The sequence below is a fragment of the Hyperolius riggenbachi genome, chromosome 8, assembly GCF_040937935.1.
Source record: "Hyperolius riggenbachi isolate aHypRig1 chromosome 8, aHypRig1.pri, whole genome shotgun sequence".
Lineage (NCBI taxonomy): Eukaryota > Metazoa > Chordata > Amphibia > Anura > Hyperoliidae > Hyperolius > Hyperolius riggenbachi.
This window is the reverse complement of record NC_090653.1, coordinates 82,136,427-82,159,247: the sequence shown is the minus strand read 5'-3', so window position 1 is coordinate 82,159,247 and position 22,821 is coordinate 82,136,427. Positions and strand designations below refer to the sequence as shown.

The 22,821-nt window shown below is 45.0% G+C and overlaps 1 protein-coding gene across 16 annotated transcripts in view; it reads left to right on the top strand.

The window, feature by feature from the left end:
- HIPK4 (homeodomain interacting protein kinase 4) overlaps positions 1 to 22,821 on the top strand; it is a 546,520-nt gene that overhangs the window by 429,497 nt on the left and 94,202 nt on the right. The window contains exon 7 of one of the 16 annotated variants that reach the window (XR_011023515.1): positions 4,562 to 4,638. The exons of the other annotated variants lie outside the window; for them this stretch is intronic. The gene's annotated coding sequence lies outside the window, so the exon portion shown is untranslated. Of the gene's footprint in view, positions 1 to 4,561; positions 4,639 to 22,821 lie in introns of those variants that run through there. 16 annotated transcript variants of the gene reach the window in all.

Sequence of the window (22,821 nt, the reverse complement as noted above, 5' to 3'; positions counted from 1 at the left end):
GAGTGTTCTGCTGTGAAGCAGCATCTGGAAGCAGGAAAAAAATTACACATATTCCTTCCACACGGTTTTTATGAGTGAACAGGGAGGTTTTTTTTACTAATTGGCAGCACCTGCAGTTGGGGAGAGGGAGGAGAAGGGACCCCAAAGCCTCTGGGGCCCCCTGTGATAGCAGGGCTTGCAGGGGTGATTGCTACGCCTATGCTTTCTTGTCTCCAAATGTTGGGCGATATGCATTGATGAGTGTCCCATATTGAAGAGGAAGTTGCTGTACATGGAAGAGGGCAGGGGCGTAACTACAAATCATGGGGCCCCCAGAAAAGCTTAGCTGGGGCCCCTCAATGTTCACAACCCTTCTTGTGCCCCTTGGTGACCCTCAAAGCCTGGAGGCCCATCTTACAAGGCTCATAAATCAAGTGTGGCCATCAGGATCTTCACACCCATAACATGTAGCCACAAAAACACCTGATCTGGACAATCAAAGAAAGGGAAGGTTAGTAGGTGACCCCCCACCCCACCCCCCATGCCTCTGGGCCCCCGTGCAGTCGCAGGGGCTGCTCTCCCCTAGTTACGCCACTGGAAGAGAGGAACTACTGTACTTGGAGGGTAGAAATATACCCCTCTAGTTATATACATATCACACAAGCTCACATGTGAAAGTAGAAAGTGGACACAGGTTCTCTTTGCAGCACAGTGTTAGTGAGCCAAGGGACCCCTTACCATTTCATCTAGCAGATTACCCAGACTAGAGTATTGGCTGGTACTTCATATCTGATTTGCAGAGGCTGAATCTAATGTGCTAATTATGTTAGCTAACAATTGAATAATAACAATAATGTAATGTTGTGTCTGTAATCCTGTAATTATAAAGCATCTCTCAGCTGTATGCTTGCCTCTGCAATGACTAGATGGCAGTAGGCAGGCATGCATCTGATGGCCGGTGTCACCAGTTTGCTGTCACGTCCCCTCTCCTCCACAGCAGTACCTGTGCATTGTTCCCCAGTAATGAGCTCCCTAGGCCCAGCGTGAAATGCATATTCTACCAGATTTGAAATGGGTTAAACCAATCACTGCTGGCGTAAGAGGGAGGCAGGGGGAGGTGGGAGAGGGACGGAGTAGGCATAAATCATTTAACAACCAATCCATCCATTTCACACATGGTTTCTCTTGCTTCTACCCAGGGGACCCGAGACGTAAAACTCGAACTGCTCCCATTCTGCATGGAGGGCTGTACAGAGAGACACTGGAGAGCATTTAAAGAAACACTATCTCCATATCAAGTCATTTTTATGATAGCTTAAATAAAGCATTATGCAGACAGTGTTTTATAACTAAAGCAGAGACATGTCTTTGGCAAATGACAGAAGGTATTTAACAAATACGAACAAATACACATGTGAGTGTAGGAAGGCCTTAACTGCAGGCTCCGCCTCCTTTTATGTATTGATAGTATGAAACAGAAATGCTGTTATCGAGAATTCAGACAATATAGTACCTGCAACCAATGGGGAAATAGGACATCCTCATCCCTTTATAAAAGAGAGTGGGAGGGCAGGGGTGGACTGACAACTCATGGGGCCCCCGGGCAAAAGGAGATTATGGGGCCCCATACACCCACAGGCCACACCCACTTGCGTGGCGGAGGTGTAGGTGCCTCCAATATAGGTAGCCAGTACAGTTACCCCCAGTATATGTTAGGTAGGTGCCCGCTGTATAGGTTAGATAGGTAGGTATCCTGTGCATAGGTTAGATAGGTAGGTGCCCGAATATGGGTTAGATAGGTAGGTACCCCCATATAGATTAGATAGGTAGGTTCCCCAGTATAGGTTAGATAGGTAGGTGCCCGCAATATAGGTTAGATAGGTAGGTGCCTCCAGTATAGGTTAGATGGGTAGGTGCCTTCAGTATAGGTTAGGTAGGTAGGTGCCCCGTAGCGGCGGGAGGAGCAGGTATAGCTGTTACAACTCCCCTTCCGCCGCTGATCCCCACAGACTCTATCTTCTTCCTGTCCCGGGGTCTGTCGTATTGGTAACAGCGCCCCCTGTGATGACTTGTGGCCAGGTCATCACAAAATGGTGCTGTAACCAGTGCGCCGGATGCCGGGGAGAGAGGAAGGAGATAGAGGCTGCAGGGATTGGTGACAGAAGGCGAGTTGTAAAAGCTATTCCCGCTCCTCCCGCTGCTGCGCCCACCCTCCCTGAATCTCAATCCCACCAGGGGCAGACCCCCCACTGACCACGGGCCCTCAGCCCATGCCCGAGTGCTCTAATGGTCAGTCTGCCCCCGTGGTAGGGTTTTTTATTTTGTTACCTGGTTTCACTATGTTTGGAGAAAGAGATACAGGGAGAGTTCTATTGGACTGTCAGCGAGTGTACAGGGACTGAAATACTTTAAATAGTCTTGTGGCTGTACACACACTAGATCAGGCTTTCTCAACCAGGGTTCCCTGGAACCCCAGGGTTCCTTGAGTACTCTGCAGGGGCTCCTTGGCATTTTTCCCATCATGGGGGAAGTATAATAGAGCACACTATAATAGATGGTACTGTAACAAGAAGCGCTAAATTGGGGGGTCAGACAGTATAATGAGTGGCAGTGTAATAGGGGGTAGTGAAGTAAACAGCCACACAGACTTTTACAGACCATGCCTCCTGCAAAACAAATGCAGGGGTTCCTCGAGATCAAAAAATTGTTTTCAGGGGTTCTTTGAGATCAAAAAGTTATTTTCAGGGTTCCTCCAGAGTAGAAAGGTTGAGAAAGGCTGCACTAGATCAACCACTTGATCCGGTACTTGATATATAGGGATGCACTGCTGTGACAATGGGACATCCCTGGTTCAGCCTCCTCCCCACCTACATGTTTCGCTGAATCACTGGGCTTTCTCAAGGCCACATGGGCTGAACCACGGACATCCCTGCACACACTAGCCACGCGTGTCTGAGCGTTATGCCGCAGCGGCTGCATTTGATGTCGGCTTGACCGGTTCTTTAAATTAGGGGAAACCAGCTGATACCAGCTGGTATGATATGGTGTGCTATCTGTGGATAAGGTCTAGTTTGCCTGCCATATAGATGCATTTTATTTGGTGGTTTGAAGGCGTCCCTGATTCATGCTTTTAGAGGGTTTTTTGTATCATGGTCAACATAGGGATGTCTGTCAATAACTGTCTACTATATTTAATACATTTTTTGAGCTTCAGCTTTGCATGCTTGCTGCGGCCGTGATAACTGGGTGACATCACATCCTGTCTGAGCAGCAATGCAGTCACAATAGGTCGGTAGTAGGAGAAAATGCACGCATGTTGCTTGACATTGTATGGCGTCCGCTACAGGTTGCCTGCAACATCTATGCCTCCCTCACATGAATATACCACTTGTAATCTGCTCCCATGCATTGGTTGAGGGCTTGCTAGCACTTGACACGGGTGCAGTTGTGCTTACAAAGAAGCAGTGCATGCTCTGTCCACTCCATGTAATTTTGCGCTCCTGTCTGCATGCACAGCAGGAGATAGTGTTCTGGGCTTGCATACTTCAGAAATGATGCTCATGTATGAGCACTCAGCAGCACTTGTCAAGTACACATACCCATAACACTCCCTCGGCTCCTGTGCACCTGCATACAGGAGTGTAAAATCACAAGGAGCCCCAGTGGACAGCGCTGCTTCTTTGTCCTCTGTGCTACTTGCTGCCGTCAGAGCCACAAATAGGGGACAGTGCAGCACAATGGAGAGAAGGCCATCCAAAACAGAGAACAGGTAAGTAGAAGGATCTGACACTACACACACTGGCATAGATGTAGTGTAATGCTAGGTACACATGATGCAATTTTCTGACAGATTTACTGTCAGGTCGATTATTTCCATCATGTCTGATCTAATTTCAATTTTTCGATCAATTTGCTGTTCACTTCTATGAAAATTCTTTCAGAAAATTGATTGGAAAGCAGATCGGACATGTTGGAAATAGCATTGTGTGTACCCAGCATAAGCTCAGGTGTACTTTACACAGTGTCAATTTAGCACTTAAGACAGATCTTAAAATCAGCCAGCAGGAAGTTTTGTAACAGAATAATATTTTTTATTGGCTAACCAAAAGTAAAACAATGAGCCTTTGGTTAATGAGCCATCTTCAGACTTTGTTACTGTATACAAGATGTTAGGCACACAGCTATATATACAGGCAGCAAGAGATGCATTGATTGTTTTGTAAATATAAATAAATGTAACACAGTTGTCATTCTGTTTCAAAACATCCTGCTTTCACTGATGGTCAACACAGTACTTTGCTGGCAAAAAAAGCCAGGAAAGAGATAAACTGTACCACAAAGAATGTTGTTGTCATTCTCTAGGAGGAAAAAAAAAGTCATACATTTGACAAATCTGAGGTCTTTAACAGCACTGACCTACTAGTAATAAACTAACATCAGTCAGGGAGGGGGAGAGCTGCTAATTGGTGCCCGTTAATGTGTGCTGCATGAAAAAAAACGAATCCGAACTCAAGAGTTCTGCTACTTGAGCCCATATATTTTTCTTCTCACAGCAGATTGTTTGTCCCCTCTCATCATACAGGTGACAGCAGATGCTGACTGCCATAACACACACTTTGCACAAGTAAGAGAGATGCAGGGATCTCTGGAATTCAGGCAGACCAGAGCAAAGCAGGAGAGGTGATTTACTTTCACATGTGACCTCTTATCTCTCCAAGTCCTGCGCCCTGCTAATTTTTATCGCCCTGGGCCATGGCCTCTGTGACCTTCCCAGAAATCCGGGCCTGACTGTGTGTCATTGTTTAATGTAATCCACACAAAAATATCAGACATATTTTCTTCTGTGTCTTTCTACTGCAAATCCACGCGATTCTGATTGCGATTTGCAGCAATTTTCGCAGCGTTGCATTGTGGGTTTTTGTACAATCATTGTTACGTGTAGCATGATTTTTGGGCGATGAGTGGCGAGACTTTAAGCCGCATAGTACTTTGATATAATATAGAGTATACCTACGTGCTATCACACAAAAACTGCAGCAGGCAGTGAGATCGTGCTTTGGTAGAAGAAATTTATACATACTTGGGCTTCCTCCAGCCACCTTTCAGGCTCGCCGTCCTCCTCTGCCGCCTGGATCCTCTGCTACGGGTCGCTGTCATTTCAGAAGTCGGGGTGTAGTGCACATGCGCGTGTCCACCATCACGTTCCTGTCGCCGGGAGAGTTCTGCGTCTGATGGGAGAGTGCATGCGGCCGGATTGTGCCTGTGCCGACTAGCCGAATTACCGGGACCCATAGCTGAGGATCCAGGGGGTGGAGCAAGAGGGCAAGGGACCGATCAGCCTGAAGGATGCTGGAGGAAGCCCCAGGTATGTATACATTTCTTCTTTTTATTCATCTCAGGTACCCTTTAAAGAATTGGGTGTAACAGAATGGGGGAGAAAAACGGGCTTCTCATTTAGGCATAAATTGGATTCCCAAAAATACCCAAGCCTTATTTTTTATTGCCTTTATTTATTTTATTTTTTATCAAGAAATACATAGAAAATACATTTCTTCTGAGGGTGGCCTCCTAGATTAACAAAGTATTTTGTCCACCTCTACAGAAGTAAAACTTTTTTTTTCCTTTTCCCATTTTGTACAAGTCCCATGGAAGACCAACGTGTAAATGTTTTAACCTCCGCTTTTTTTTTTTTGCACCACACATAAAATAACATTTCCCGTGTCCCATCTGTGAATATCAGAAAAAAACTTGGAAGAACAAACATTTTTTTTTAGCACTTATAAGACAACGTCGCTGAAGAGATTACAGAGGCAGTTTTCAATTCTTTTCATTGCAATTCACCTCCGCGTAGTTCTCAAAAATCCTGAGGGAATATATCTTAGGAAAGTAGAGGACCTGAACTTCTTCTAAATCGTTAGCTGATGTAAACAATTACTCCCAACACAACCGGTCACTCTGGTGGAAATTTGTGATGGTCCCATGTCAGATTTTATGAAAAGCATGAGTTTCAAGCCATGCAAGACTCTCTGTAGCTCATGTAATATTCTCTGTCTTCTCTTCCTCTGTAACATGTGGATTATTAAGCATTTGTAGGCTTTACTTACAAACCAGATGGAAAACACCAACAAATGGCAATTGCATACATGTATTATGGACAGCAAGCTCTGTCAATACAGCCTCAAAGGATAAACACATATTGCTCTTGAGCTTCACCAGTTTATAAACATGTTGGGTATGTGGCACACAAAAATATCTTTCATGATGACCTTAGATGACAGTTTACCCATGATCAGCATACAGATTTGCTGCTTGACTCTCTGCCTTCCAGCAGAGGTGATCAATGAGATAACAATTTTGCTTGAGTTACTTGTCACGTAAATAGATCATTGGGAATTGGCTCAGGCAACAGTTCATGTACAACACTGTACAAATGCACTAGTTGCCTCCTGCCGAGCAGCAAAATAAGATAAGAGGGAGGAGGGCAAGTGTGATTCCCATAGCAGCGGCCAGAAGACATTAAAGGACACATCCGAACTACATAAAAAACAAAAATGTACTTACCCTAGGCTTTCTCCAGCCCCTTGCAGCCATCCTATGCCCTCGCCGCAGCTACGCTCCCAGCCAGTGGCTCGGGGTCCGCTCCGATCCAAGATGCTCACTGCGCCTCCGCGAGCGGCTCTTGGAGTGGCGCTGATGTCATCCAGTGTGGATGACGTCAGCGCAACTCCGAGAGCCACTCGCTGAGGCGCAGTAGATGCCGACCTGGCAAGGTCAGCAGCTGCACCGGAGGTGACTGGGAACCACCAGAGCTGCGGCGAGGGCAAAGGACGGCTGCAAGGGTCTGGAGGAAGCCAAGGGTAAGTAGTTTTGTTGTTTTTTTTTCATTGGACCTTCCCTTTAACCAAGAGTGATCCATGATGATAATGATATTACATATTCTCTTTCATTACTATTTGGTCATGTGGCAGACCATTGTTCTCAACATGCATGCCTGTAGTTATTGTTTGTGATTTCTAATGCGACAGTTCAGCAGTGTACATATGCATCTCTAAGCAATTGCAAAGCAATGCATCTGTAGAGTATTAGGGCTCCCAAACTGTCCCCTAGCAATCACATTCTGATCTCTATAGGCAGCAGTCATTACAGGTGTATAAACAGGTTCAGAGATACAAAGGGTTAACATGGGATTAATAGGCTAGGTAGGGGTTAAAGCAAGTCTGAAGGAAATGTAAAAAAAAAACAAAAAAACCCCTGATACTCACCTAAGGAGAGGGAAGGCTCTGGGTCCTTCGGAAACACTCAGACTTCCGAAGACTGGCGGCTCTGTACTGCGAACGCGCAAGAGCACAAGAGAGGGCGCTCGCACGTATGGAGCGGCGCATCTTCGGAAGCCCAAGTGCTTCCAAAGACTCCCGAAGCCAGCCCAACGCGGAAGAAAGCAGTCTACCACCCATGTGTTGTAGACTGCTAACGGGAGAGCCTGCGGGGGAACGCGGGGACCGTAAGCACCCAGAGTCTTCCCTCTCCTTAGGTCCGTAGGTGAGATTTTTTTATTTTTTTTTACGTTCACTTCAGACTCCCTTAAAAACTTGACCGGACAAAAAAAAAAATCTTTTTTGTGATCTTGTCACTTAAACTTTTTTTGAAAAACTTTTACAACTTTTTCTCCCCTAACTTTTAATAAATGATTGCTGCTATTTGCCATAGCAGCAATCATTCGCTTTTGAACGGATGTGCGCATGTGCACGAACATTGACAGTAGTAGCGAGCATGCATGTGCACACACTGCACTGAGCCGTTTAATCTTGGATATAGATTCAGGGTCCAAGAACCTTAACCAGTTAATTGATTGAGTTACTTTTTTGAGTTACTGTTACTTTCCAGACAACACTCATATTTTCCCTTCTGTGTCTGTAATTAATAGGCAGCCAGGTGATCCTCGTGTCTTCAGGGGAGCAAAATCAGTAATTAATTATTATAATTCCAACTTTTATTGGGAAGCAATCAGGGACTAAATTTAATTTGTTTAAAGGGAAGGGCCAAGCAACCTAAAGATAAAAAATCCACTTACTTCGGGCTTCCTCCAGCCCCTATCAGCCGTTCTGTGCCCTTCCCGCCGCTCTGGTGGTTCCCGGTCCCCTCCGGTGCAGGACCTCACCAGGTCGGCATCTTCCTGCGCTCCGGCGTGCGGCTCACTGAGTCACACTGACGTCATCCGGGCTGTACTGCACAGGCACAGAACTACTTACTACGCCTGCGCAGTACAGTCCGGATGATGTCAGCGCGACTCTGAGAGCCGCTCGCTCAGGCGCAGTGGACATCTTGCGCCGGAGGGGACCCCGGACGACCAGCGTGGAGCTGAGCTGCAGTGTGGGCACAGGACGGCTGGCAGAGGCTGGAGGAAGCCCCAGGTAAGTGGATTTTTTTATTTTTAGGTTGCTCTGATGTATCCTTTAAGTAATGAATATACTTACAATGTATATGGGAACTTACATCATGTATGCAATGGATAAGGGAACTTATATCTTTTAACCTTAATCTTTCAACCCTAATCTGTCCCTGATCCATAACATAAATACGTATTTTGCACCCCTCATAAAACTTTAGAACCCAATGGTTCTTGTGTGCATTTATTCAGTTAATCAGCAATGTTGTACATGAGCAGCAAGCAGAAATGTTGTGAACTGTATCTCCTGTCTCACTGTGCAGCCTAGACGGGTATGTGTCAGAGGCGTCACTAGAGTTGGTGTCACCCGGTGCAGAAACTCATGATGTCACCACTGTCTTACCCTATTAACCTCCAACCTCACCAGGCTAAACAAAACCGATAATACTTTTTGTTCGTAAAAAGAAAAAAAAGTCTATATTTACACAGCCTTAATCCACTCTCATTTGGAGCTTGATGTCACCCCCTCTGCAGGTGACACCTGCCTCACCCCTCCAGTAACTCCATATACCTCTCGCTTCAGGTTCCCTTTAAAGAAAACCTGAACTGAAAATTAAAAAAGTCAAAATAAGCATTCACAAGTCATACTTACCTTTCATGTAGTCTACTCCTCAGTGTCTTTCTCCTCTCCTGCGTCCTGTTTGTTCACTGTGATCAAGGGAATTTTCCGTCCTCCATTTTGAAAATGGCCATTACCCATAAAAGCTTTCTGGTCAGCACACAGTTAAACTGTAACATCGCCCACTTGAGCCATAGGGAAACATGGACATTTACCTGGTACATCAGTTTTCCTCTCAGCTATAACTGACAGCAACTGATATTTTACTGACAGCAACTGATATATTTCAGATCTGACAAAATATTGACAGAACTGGAAGGGATCATTGTCAGAAGAAAATGGTGAGCTTCTGAGAGGAACTGATGGCAAGGTAACTATGTAATGTTCATTTGAAGTTACCTCATGTGTTTATTTTAAATATTTTTACTCAGTACAGGTTCTCTTTAAGTCTCCATTTAAACATCATTAACCACCTAGGTGACACCAATGTGCCTACCTTTAGCCTAAATGCATGCATGTGGTCCCATTTGGAAAGGAAGTAAGGATTGCAATAAAAACTTGGCAGAAATTCACTTGCACTGTTTTTTTCGGGGGGTTTTTTCATTGTGAGTAAATGTCTTCTCAAAGTGTAAATCAACTCCAGTCAAACCAGGACAAAGTTGTATTCCACTCATTCTAAAATAGAAGTTTGGTAGGAGTAGATTTTAGAACATATTTCAGTAATACGGACTAAAAATACAGGTCCTCTTTTTCACATACCTATATGCACTGAGGAGGGGGCACTTCTGACAGGTCCAGGCAGTACTTCTGCTTTTAAAAGTTATTTCCTCATAACAGTATAAAGATTTAGGAACATTTCAATAAATAGTATACAGTATGAAAAAGAGCTGACATTACTTCTTAGCACAAGGAAATCTTTGGATTAGATTTTTACACAATTGGGGTGAACAGACGTACAGTACACATATCAAGGGTTTTCTGAGACAAGGTGGACCTCATCCTTGGAAGCTCAGTAAACAGTAGACTTGATAGAGGAATATAGATATATACGTACATATATTAATAAAGCTGAGAATCGTTAGTGTAGAATACAGAGCCTCTGGGAGAATGGCCAGGAGATACAGATTGCTTCTTATGTAGTGGCAACATAACCAGCAAGGTTGGAGGTAAAACACTACTGCGTAATGTCACTCGGTGTTAATTGCTTAACAAACTCAGGTTAAAATGATTTTGTGGAGGATGGCATGACAGCAAAATGGTGGCCAAGCTGCATATATCCAAAATGAGTCTCTCAGCCAGGCCTCCTTATGCCTCATGCATAACCTCAACCCACCCCTGACACAACTTTCCCACCTGGAACATGCTCCCTCCCAGCGTCTTAGTGGTGTGGTCACCTATCCTCTGCACCAATCCCAAAGCCAGGCAGTGGTCACATGGGGGAAGGTGTTGGCAGTCGAGTACTTAGCTGTATTTTTAACCAGCTATATGGACTCACAAGAGCTCAGTAGAGGCTAGAGCCCTATTTTTGAGAGCTATTGGTGATGTAGTAACCGTGCATTGTGTGCATCCTTACAGCCTGAGAGGAATTATAGGGCCACTTCAGAGAAAACCATGTTCTAGGCGGTGCTACAGCTTCAGACTCTCACTTGCCCACAATTTCTGTAAGTGCTTGTGCCTGTAGTCGCACAGCTGCTAACTTCCTGGCCATCTAGCAGCCCAACTATGTTTTGATATGACTTACAAGGGAGTTGTTGGGTTTTTTTTTTACAAATCCGGTCCAGATTGGCAGGATCACTTATGGTCTCCAGTATTCTCCTATTGTAGTAAATGAACCTAAGTTAGTCTAATGTGTGCATCTAAAAAGGGTGTCGCTGTAATTTGGGCGCTGGGGAAAGCCGCTAGAAGAATATAGGTAATATTACTACTACTAATGCCTAATTATATTTGGAAGCACAGTGCCTGATAGTGTTTTGGGGATCATTGCCTTATTATGTTTTCGGAACTCAATGCCTGATATATATTTTGGGGCACTTAAGTTAGGGGGCATGCAGACTGATTATGTTTTGAGGGCATACTTAATGATAATATTTTTAAGGCACACTGCCTAATTGTTTTTAATCATCTGTTTTGCAGTTTAATCATCTGTTTTGCAGTTACTGGCAAACAGTGGAATTTACCATGAACCCTTTAAATGTTACCCAACAGTAAGGTGTAATAGCAATACTTGTATTTAGTCATAACCAAGAACCATATGTTAACCTTTATTTAACCCTAGGCAGGGGTGTCAAACTTTAATACAGAGTGGGCCAAAATTGACCACTGGGACCAAGTTGCAGCCAACCTCAATGTCTAGTGGTCACCTGCCTCCCTTATAAAGTTCTTAGGTGTCTAGTCCCCCCCACCCGCCCCTATACAGTTTCCTGGTGTCTAGTGGCCCCCACCCTCCACTATACATTTCCCTGGTATTTAGTGCTTTCCCCCTCCCCCATATGCCTTTCCTGGTTTTATAGGACTTCACCTCCAATATTGTTTCCCTGGTGGTCTATTTATTTATTGTATTTATAAAGCGCCAACATATTACGCAGCGCTGAGTGGGCCAAACATAATGCAAAGTGGGGAAACCACTTGAGGGCCAAATTTAATGGCTCTGAGGGCCAGATTTGGCCCGCAGGCCAGAGTTTGACATGCTAGTATGATAGCCTCACACTAATCTCTGAGAGTATTCCTCCCTGACCATCTAAACAGGGGCGTAATTACAAGGAAGCAGCTCCTGTGACCGCAGGGGGGCCCAGAGCTGTAAGAGGGCCCCAACAACTAGTTCACTCCTTCTGATAAAGGGGTCTATGCTCCAGATCAGGTGTTTTTGTTACTACACTTGCTATGGGTGTGAAGATTACAATGTCCACACTTGTTTTATGACACTTGCTAAATGGGCCTCCAGGCTGTGTGGGTCAGCAAGGGAAAGGGTATGAACACTGGGGCATACCATCAATGTTTTGCCGGTGACCCCATGAATCGTAGTTACGCTCCTGCCCTTATGTTATTGATACTTACTGTAGTTATCCGAAGGGGGAATTCCAATAATTAATATTAATATAATATAGTAATATGAGCAGCAACTACTACATGGTTAGCGCCTTGAGGAGCTAGTGGCCTATATGTATACCCTAGACAGAACACAATTGGCATGTAGCATCTCCCCATGTGTGCCTGGGTTTTTTCTTACCGCTCTGATTTTCTACTACATCCGAAAAAGCCAAACTAGTAGGTTAAGGGGCTTCTTGCAAAGATGACCCTATCTATGATAGAGAAAATGCTTGCTTCACTGCTGTCAGTTTATATCTGCATAGGGAAAACACATTTAAGTGTGCACTAGCCAATTGTATAACATTTGTTCTCAGTTTACCTGTGCAGAAAACGAGGGGGGGGGGGGCATCCAAAGTTTTGCAGGGGTGAGATTTCTAGTTACACCCCTATTTAAACGCCTTTGTAAAATTCAGGATTATAGAAGACTAGTGACCTTAGCCCGTTTAAAACAGGCTAGGTCTGTCACCACTCCGCCGCGCGCATGCGCACGAGCGCACACGCCCACCCCTTCTGGCCCCGTCCTCCCTCAGTGTCTCTGCGTCCCTCCCTGCACATGCGCAGTGCAAAAAAGCACTGACACAGGGACATAGCGAACGCATAGATACAGGGATATTATATAAAGAGATAATCAGTATCCCATAACAACCATCTTTCTATCCTAACTGTCCTCAAGACGCCTTTAATAAGCTGTTGTCTCGGCAAAGGGCCCCACCGATGGTTACTATACTTTAAACAACAGAATGTGTTTTGATGATCAGTCAGATTATTTACAGCATGGTTGAGCTCTGCATGCAAACAGATCTTCCTTGTGTAAAAATAATTGCGTGGTTAGCGTAAGCTGGTTAGGACTGGAAATCTGTCTCTACCCAGGAGGTTGCTGCACTTGCAGAGGCTGTAAAACTCTAGGAGAGCCACGGCTGGCATTAAACCATGAGCATTTGGATATAAGCAGCGAACACTGAGTCACATAGCACAGGGGTGGGCTGCCTGCAGGGCCTGTATGACTAAACACTGGCCCAGATAAATGCCATCATGTTAAAGGGTGTATGAAGAAAAGTAAAAAAAAACTGTGACTATGAAATGTTCCACTGAATATTTAGGTTTATGAAGGCAAAATAGAGCAACAAATCTTTAAAACTATAATTTCCCTCAGATTTAAAGTGCATTTGTCACTGTTGCTCAGCAAAGTGAAGCCATTTTGTACGGAGCCAATATTTAAATTTCTCTGGAAACTAGTGACACTAATGGACTCCGCTTGAGACGCACGGTATAATGCTCTCCAGGAAACATTGCACATGCACTTGAAGGAAACTTGCAGTGCAAGGATTATGGAGGCTGCCATTTTTAACTAAAATGAAATTGGCAATGACAGGCTCTCTATTCTTCTCATTTCAGGCTTCCTATTTAATGATATCTAACATTTGGGTATATCAGGTAACAATCCTAAATGATTAGCCCAAATGTACCCATACCCTTAGGCCACTTTAAAGCTGCCAGGTTCTCCAAATCCCCCAATTCAGATTTAGAGAGGCATGCGCCAAGGATGCCCATTGTCTCCAGCCATTAACAATTATAGAGCCAGGCAAGATATATTTGTGGCTGGATAGTGTAATGGTTAAAACTCTGGTCGAACTGTGACACAGGAGGCCAGTGTTCTAATCTCGGCTCTTCCTCTTCAGTAAGCCAGCACCTAATCAGTAAGGAGTCCTTGGGCTAGACACTAGGGCTAGGAGTGCTTTGGCTAATGCTGGTCATACAAGGCTCGTTATTGCCGCTTGATTCTCCCGTTCGATTTTTTCGCCGCTAAATTCTGCACTCTATTCTCTTATCTTTCTCTCATTTTTCTTATCTTTTTCCATTCACTGCTATCACAAATTGAGCGGCGAAACGATCAAGCGGGAGATTGGACATGTTGGAAATTCTCTATCGAGCCATCTATCTGGCTCAAAAACGACCCGTGTATTCCCAGCATTACACTGCTACTGCCTACTGAGCGCGCTGCAGCTCAGGTGTTTTGTGTTTTGCAGCCCTAGCGGCTGCATCTCTGGTGTTTTGCAGCTCTAGAGGCTGCAGCTCTGGTGTTTTGCAGCCCTAGAGGCTGCAGCTCTGGTGTTTTGAATCCGACAGAAATGGTATTTGTCTTGTCTAAATCAAAACATACAAGGCTATACAGTGTCAGACGAGGAATTCAAGTTTAGCCTCTTCGTCCATGACATCATTTTAACTATTACAAACCCTTATATCTCAATACCTAACGTAATGAAAACTAAGAGAAAGCTCTGTTGTTTAGAAAAACTTGCCATCTTTTGCAACCCTCAGTAAAGTCACCCAACCAGCTGATGGAGATTATGAAGGTGGGTAAGGGGGGTTTGTTTCATGGTGGTAGAATGCTGGGCAACCTTAGTGTTCCAGCAAATCCGAGCAGGAATTATACCGTCTGTTTAAGCGGCAAAACTCTGCCACCCTGGCTTGGACTATAGCGGACCTTACCATAGCAAGGACTGTGAAAATTAAAAATAATGGTTGTAGAAGATAGTCTTCTAATACATCCTGGAAAGGCACAGCATATTACAAAAAAATTCTCATGGCATATGCATGTTGCACGACTGTTACTTCCCTAACCTTTTACCAACCCTCAACCTGGTGCACTGTGGCCTACTTTGGCCACTAAATACCAGGATAGTGGGGTCATTTAGTTTTACCATTCTTCTGTAGCCCTTCAGAACCTTAGCAAATGAGGTCTACTGGGCAGAGCAGACCTTGGGCTTGATTCACAAAGCGGTGCAAACTGTTAGCACGCTGGTGAAAAGCCCCTTATAACGCCTAAACTCAGTTTAGGCGTGATAAGTTTAGGCGTGATAACTGTAGCACCAACTGAATTAGCACCGCAGTGCACATCTGATCAAAAGTTTTGCGCTAGCAAAGTCTGGTGCGCGCGAAACGTCGCATAGAGTTTAATGGAGCTTCTTTGCGCTCAAGGACTTTGCACGCAATCTAAACTTATCTAAACTGATCACGCCTAAACTTATCACGCCTAAACTGAGTTTAGGCGTGATAAGGGGCTTTTCACCAGCGTGGTGCAATGGTTATCACGCCTAAAGTCTTTTAGGCGTGATAACTGGGTTATCACCGCTTTGTGAATCAAGCCCCCTGTGTAAAGTGAAGGGGATGTCTAGTTAAAGTCATAAAGTACTCTTTGCTTCTTATCTCCAGTTTATGGAATTCAATGCAGACCATTTACTGAAAGGATCTCAGGTGTGCTTCTTAGCAGTAATGCACTTTAACGGTTTGCTATGTGAGTTTGTGATTGACTCATTAAACGTGAATTATCTCACTTGCTTATTAACTCATGATTTACTCTATCCTATCTAACATATCTCTTCTTATCTGTTTAGCCAGTGATTGATCTCTCCTTATCTGTTTATCTCATAAATTACCTCTCCTGGTCCATCAGGAATGACTGGCCTGCATATGGCTCAGCAGCTGATATTCTCCAGAACACCTGACAACTCTCTGCAAGACACCAAGACACGTTTGATGCCTTTATTTAAATAATCTCTAAGGACCCATTTCCTCATTTGCAAACCGATTACTAAAATAATTTTTTTGCATGAGTTACGGTTGGATGTGTTTTTGCTCATACTGCATGGTTTTTCAATATTCATTTCCCAGCTGCAACGACATTCATTAAAATACATGTAAAATATTATATTTTACAAGCATTCCTCTCCATCTCTCTAGAGGACATGTTTCCCGACAACTATACCTAGACTGCAGCAAGTAGGATGTCTCTTGTCAAAAATCCACAATGGAAACCATTCCCTTGACAATAATGGCACAGAACTCGCTATGCGTTTTGGTGCAAACTGGGGAGGGGATGAGTTAACAAATTTCTCGAAGAAGTACAAACATAACCTATGGCAGATAGCAGCTTTTCAGCTTCATAGTAGATACTCAGAACTTGGGGCTGTAGAAGCTACACTGAAATATTCATTATGGCAATGGAATTTTGACTTAAGGTAAAATTCGTAAGTCCAGTATAACAAAGGATGGCCCATGAGGCTCTTTGGAGGCTACAGTGTGGAAACTGGCCACTGATGGACTCTTTGGAAGGGGGAGGTGGGTCAAGCACAGACTGTAGACTATTGGGTAGGGTTAAAAGACCAAACTTCTGTAACTTGGAAAACAACCCTTTTCCAAACATTTAAGTTGCTGCTTTTAAATGTACCTTACTATGACTTGACATCTGATCAACATGGGAGCCTTAATACTGGCATCAACGTCTACCATAACAAGGTTATACTTCAGAAATGTTAGATTATTAGCCCTGTTTACTTTGTAACTTAATAACACTCAGTACCTTAGCTTCGCACATCAGTAGGATATTCAAGCTTCAGGCAATGCAGACAATAGTTTGTTTTTGTCTTGGATAATAAAGAAACCATCCTCTTGGAACCTTTTGGTGTAGATAATGTGAAACCACCCATGTTCCATCACCAAAGACGGACCATGTGGATGCTCTTTTAGTTTTGTAAGACCACATCCTTTAGGTGGTTAGGACGTCCCTATTTCCAGCACTTTGATTAGCAGACACTTCATGGCTTTGCAATGGAGTCCATGTAATGCTCTTGACCAACCCTCCGTACGATACAGCAACAGATGGAAGAGATGTTGTCCTACAATGTTGCGCTGTACAGCAGGGGCACAGAAAGTCAGATGCATGGCAGTGGGATGCATTCCCTGTCCTATTTGTGCTTGTACGTAATAGCTGTAGCATCCAGCCTATACTGTGAGCAAATTACACTGGGGTAATCAAGGGATTTCGCAATGAACCAAGCAGTGAGCATTCCATAAATATGTAGTGTTTTATAATCCAGTATTTTGGAGAAACCTGGTAGATTACAGACTCCTTATAAAAGGTGTGTGACAATGAGGTTTCCTCTGGACTTCACTCTGGACTCTGGTTTTATATTGTTGTGTATATATAGACAAAAATGATAACCAGCAGGTTTAATATGGTTCCAATAATGCCCAGCATGGCTAAAATTCGTTCCTCACGGTCTTCCTTGGATTCATCTGATCTCCCAGGATTCATTCCTTCTCGCCGCCCTCCTGGAATCATTTTCACTTAAGCCTGTTCCTTTTTTCACCCGGCGACTCCCTGGATAAGAAGGAGAATTAAAAATTTTACATAAATGTACAAGTGTGACAATATTGTATTAAATAGTTTGTTAAAATCTTTAGTTTAGGTTTGGATGATGATGTGGAAATAGGTTAGAACCTGCGGCCCGTGTTCCCATTGGTGACGATTTCTTTAATTTTTTTGTCCTTGAGACTTTTGGAGATGGTAACAGTTTGCAAATGGGAGCAGCTGACTGAGGGAGAATGGGGCAGTCACAATTTATGACTCTAGATGATGTCTCACTTCATACACGTACATAAAAAGGCAATTCCACAGTAAAGAAAACTAACATTGAGGCCAAATATGGAGAAATCATAAGACAGCAATGTGTATAATGTGAAGATCAGTGGCACGTGCCTCGGATCTATTCTGTGGTGCCCCAGATATTCCCCCCAGGCAGAGTCTGTGGTGCCTCAATGATGGACATGCTGGGAGCTGTGGTGCTGTGGTGCTTCCATCGGGGTTATGCTGGGTGCTGCGGTGCCTCTATGTGGGCATACTGGGTGCTGTGGTGCCATGCTGGGCATTGTGATGCCTTTATAGGGGCATGCAGGGAGCTGTTGTGGGAACGTGTAGATGTGGTGCCCCAATGGGAGGCCTTTGGGAGCATGGGAGGGGGTCCTCTAGAAGGTCACGAAATACTATGGGGGGATTGCCAGATAACCTGGCAGTAGGCCAGCCACATTAGCCAGAACAGAAGCCAGGTAACCCTGCATAGTTATGTTTAAGTGACACTGCCTATTTATGTGATATGCTGCATTTTTATTTTATTTGTATTAATGGAGAGGGGGGCTTCATTCAACAATTTGCTGGACAGGCCTACTTAGACTGCTGAGTTCATGTAAATTTGGCTCCACCCATGACCACACTTGTTGCATGGCCACACCCATTTTTTGAATGGAGTGCCCAAAAGTGCCCCTGATCTCTTAGGATCTTAGCAACGCCCCTGATTTTTTCACAGCTTTGCACCTTACATCACAGAGGTTGAACTGCTGATCCTCTGCCTCTAATACTTTTAGCCATACACTCTGAACAAGCATGCCGATCAGATGTTTCTGACTGAAATCTGACTGGATTATCTCAATGTTTGCTTCAGGTGTGATCTAGATACTATCGCAGCCAAACAGATCAGTTGGAAGCCAGGAAACTGGTATTGTTCAAAAGTAAATAAAAATGGCAGCCTCCATATCCCTCTCAGTTCAGAAGTTCTTTAAAGAGAGTCTGAAGCGAGAATAAATCTCGCTTCAGCTCTTATGTATAGCAGGGGCATGTGTGCCCCTGCTAAAACGCCGCTATCCCGCGGCTTAACGAGGGTCCCTTACCCCCCAAATCCCCTCGAGAAGTCCCGGGGATCACTTCCTGATTCAGGCAGGGCTAATGGCCGCAGCCCTGCCTCTCGCGCGTCTGTCAGCACGTATCTCCGCCTCTCCCCCGCCCCTCTCAGTCTTCCTTCACTGAGAGGGGTGGGGGAGAGGCGGCGATGCGCCGCTGATAGACGGCGCTGAGAGGCAGGGCTGCAGCCGTTAGCCCTGCCTCCAGCAGCAGCAAAATCTACGACCAAGTTGGTCATTGATTTTGCAGGGGTGGGTTTGGGGGTGAAGGGACCCCCGTTTAGCCGCGGGATAGCGGCGTTTTAGCAGGGGCACGCATGCCCCTGCTATATATAAGCTCTGAAGCGAGATTTAGCTGAGCTCGGGGTATATCGCGCAGGAGGATTTCTCAGGCCCTGGTGGGCCGATTTGCATAATTTTTTTTTCGTTACACGCAGCTAGCACTTTGCTAGCTGCGTGTAACTTCCGCTCGCCGCCGATCCGCCGCCGCTCGCCGTGCAGCCCCCCCCCCCTCCCCGACCCCTTGCGCAGCCTGGCCAATCAGTGCCAGGCAGCGCTGAGGGGTGGATCAGGACTCCCTCCGACGTCACGACGTCGGTGACGTCATCCCGCCCCGTTGCCATGGCGATTGGGGAAGCCCAGCAGGAAATCCCGTTCTGAACGGGATTTCCTGCTTACTCCGATCGCCGAAGGCGACCGGAGTGGGTGGGGGGATGCCGCTGCGCTGCGGCTATCATGTAGCGAGCCCTGGGCTCGCTACATGATTTAAAAAATACAAAAATTAAAAAAATAGTGCTGCGCCACCTCCTGGGCGATATAATTGTATCGCCCAGAGGGTTAAGTGTCTTGGCTGTCCAAGTGTGACCTAAACATCTTGCAGCATCTTGCAGCATGTCCAATTCTTACATGCAACAAATATTGGAAATAACATCAAGATAGTTACATCAGGAACAGAACAAGGAGAAAACATTCGGCTAGGTAAACTTGTACTGCGTGGTTATCAGATGCGAGTTTCATATGTCAAAAAGGATCAGTTAAGTCTTTGGGGTTTGTGGCTATAGCTTTTCATTTCTATATTGGTTTAGTAAGGTAACAGACTCTCAACCATAAGTCTTGTGTTTGTATCCTATCCACAGCACATCAAGGCTGTATTCAGAATGCCTACATAAGTGACTGCTCATCATGTCTAGCATTAAAGCAAGTGGCTGACATGGTTGGTTGGGTTGGAAAGGCAGGTGTATAGGTAGTTAGTCTGTGCACAGGTGCAACTGGTATGATGTTAGTGGGAACAGGTGGTATAGAGGTCTGGCTGATTCAGGAAAAAGCTAAGAGCGGAAGTTAAATATGGTGAGGGGGAATAATAGAGTTCAAATAACTTGGAGAGCATTAATGGGCTATAATGGAGGTATAGAAGGTATGATGAAGACATTTGGAGGCGTACATACTAGCCTGCTGAACTGTAAGGTGGGAACAGCTAAAGACAGGAGTGGATCACAGCTAAAAAACCATCTCATGTCACATCTTGCCATGCTTGGATGCAACATCATGGGGGGGGGGGCTGTCCACCCCCCATGCCGAGCGCAAGCAACCTCTTGACCGATGATCGGAAGCAGCTGACATGCGGTGCATTCGCCGCCTTCGACTGCTTGTGGAAAGTGACCTAACAAATCAGCAACAACACTCAATGTATCTAGGATATAACACATTCCTTTTAATATATCCATTTTCAGAGTGCAATAGGGTTTTCTTAAAGGACAACTGAAGAGATATATGGAGGCTGCCTTATTTATTTCCTTTTAAACAATACCCGTTGCCTGGCAGTCCTGCTGATCCTGCTGATCTTTCGCTATCAAACATCTTTATTGAAAGTGAAGATAAACAGTACATACTTATTAGAGCTTCAAGTCCTGCTGAGCTTTATGGCAACAATAGTGCCTGAAGTAAGCATGCAGCTAATCCTGTCAATTTTTGGTCAGAAACATCTGATCTGCATGCTTGTTTAGGATCTAAGACTAAAAGTATTAGATGATGAGGATCAGCAGGATATCCAAGTAAATGGTATTGTTTACAAAAAGAAAAAAAGATATGTCAGCCTCCATATCGCTCTCCCTTCAGGTTTCCTTTAAACAGATAGTAAGTGCAGGCTGTCACTTCCATCTAATGTCCAGAAATCAAGACCACAATGCTGTTATCTTCCTTTCATTCTACTGCACAAAAACCTGTGGGTTGTAGTTCACCATAACGTATCGGTGTATCGCATCTATCTTTAAACTTGCTTATTCTCTCACTTGTTCATTCATTCTCTGTTATATGTTTATGATTGTGTTCTTATGTTGGTGTGCAGGCACACCGAGGTCTTTAATTTAGTAACCCTAGTTTATGACTCAGACCAGCTGCCTGGATACAGCAGCATCCAATGAACATGATACAACAGCTGGGTTGTATCCCAGAGCAATCTCTGTACACCAGTGTGTCTGAGGACAGAGGTGTATAGCTGAAAACATGCAGGGCAGCCACATCATGCTATGTATGTGTTCCATTCCTTATCACAAACTCAAGGGAATGATAATGAGAGGAATGCTTCGCTCAAACCCAAATTTACATCGGAATGATATAATCCATGGCAGACAGACTGCAGAACACCATGCATTGCATTCATGAATATCGATCTGCTGCATATAGTGATGAAGAGGTCCTTCCATAATTATGACAAGCCCCTTCTCTTAACATCCATTAGAGAGCAAAGGCTTTTGGGCAGATGGAGAATAGCCGGTTAAGGTGGCCATACATCAGACTTGGCGGGCGAACGACCATCCGATTATTATAATCAGATCGGATGAAAATTGGTGCCTCAAAGAGCATGCCTGATGGACAAGGCAAACAATTTTGGGGCCATGTATGGATTGGACATGCCATGCTGCAAATTGTAGGGCCGACTTACACGATCGGGTGCGCGGCGGTAACCGCGTGGGATTTCAGAACGAGTGATGTACTCAACGGAACTCCCGGCGCTGCCCCTCCTAACGTAAAATGTCCCACTTACCTTACCCCACCCCCGTGCCCATATAATTTATCTGTCCGTCGCTGGCTCTGGGCTCCATCTGCATACACAAGCCCCACGAAGAACATTCTAAATTGGGGGGACCGTACTGGGGTGAGGGGATCGCCGGCAAGACGAAGGATGTGCCTTCACAAGGCGATTCCTGAGACATTTAATGTTGAAATCGATCGGGCTGCATGTGGTGTATGGACAGGCAACAGATCTCCCTCCAATCAGGTTCGATCAGAGAGAGATCGGTCTCTTAGTCGATCTGCCCATACATTGTCTGATGCTGCAGACACTAAAGGGTTATCACTGACTCTGCTGTTCATCTGCCTGATTTATTTTTCTTTTCTTATGACAGAGGAATACAAAAACGTCAAATATTCAGGAAGTGCTGCTAACTCCACGCACACTTGGAGAGAGTTTTTCTAAAGAGCGAAGAGGCAACTATGCAAAAAAAATAGGGGTTAATTCATTAAGCTGCGCTGCTAATGAGAGGAGCGCGAGTTATGCACATGGTATGCGCTGTAGTGCAAGCGTAATGAGCGCTGATAACTTACTCGCGCTCCTAGTATCTCCCACTCACCCTGAGCCCCCGCGGGTCCAGTGGCTTTAATGGAAGTGATTCCCACACTTTGATTGGCCCAATATGCTACCTGTCAAGTGATCAGGGCCGGGCCAAGGCGGAGGCTCGGGAGTCACCAGCCTCTGAGTGCAGAGCCCAGAGGTCGTTCCGGTGCCTCCCCCAATGACCCCCCTGCCTGGCTAACATCCGGAGCGTTCTTTCTCATCTGTCATCGCTATGACCGCATGGATCACTCTTCAGCTTCTTCTCTCTCTATGACGCCGTCCAGTAGCATCTCTCAGTACATACACTGAGATTGTCATAGAGAGGAGGCGCTGTGCGACAGAGGCTGAAGAGTGATCCCTGCGACACGTTAAAAACCACTCTGCATATGTGGGGAGGCTACCTACTGGGGGGGACATATGGCTATCTATGCAGGGGGAACTGGCTAAAACTGAGGACACATAGGGCTATCTACACAGGGGGCTGCCTAATACTGGGGACAGATAGAGCTATCTATATTGGGTGGTGACTTATACTGGGGTCACATGTGGCTATCTATATTGGGCAGGTGCCTTAAATTGGATTATTTATAATAATGGGGACTATTTATACTATGGAGGGCTTCC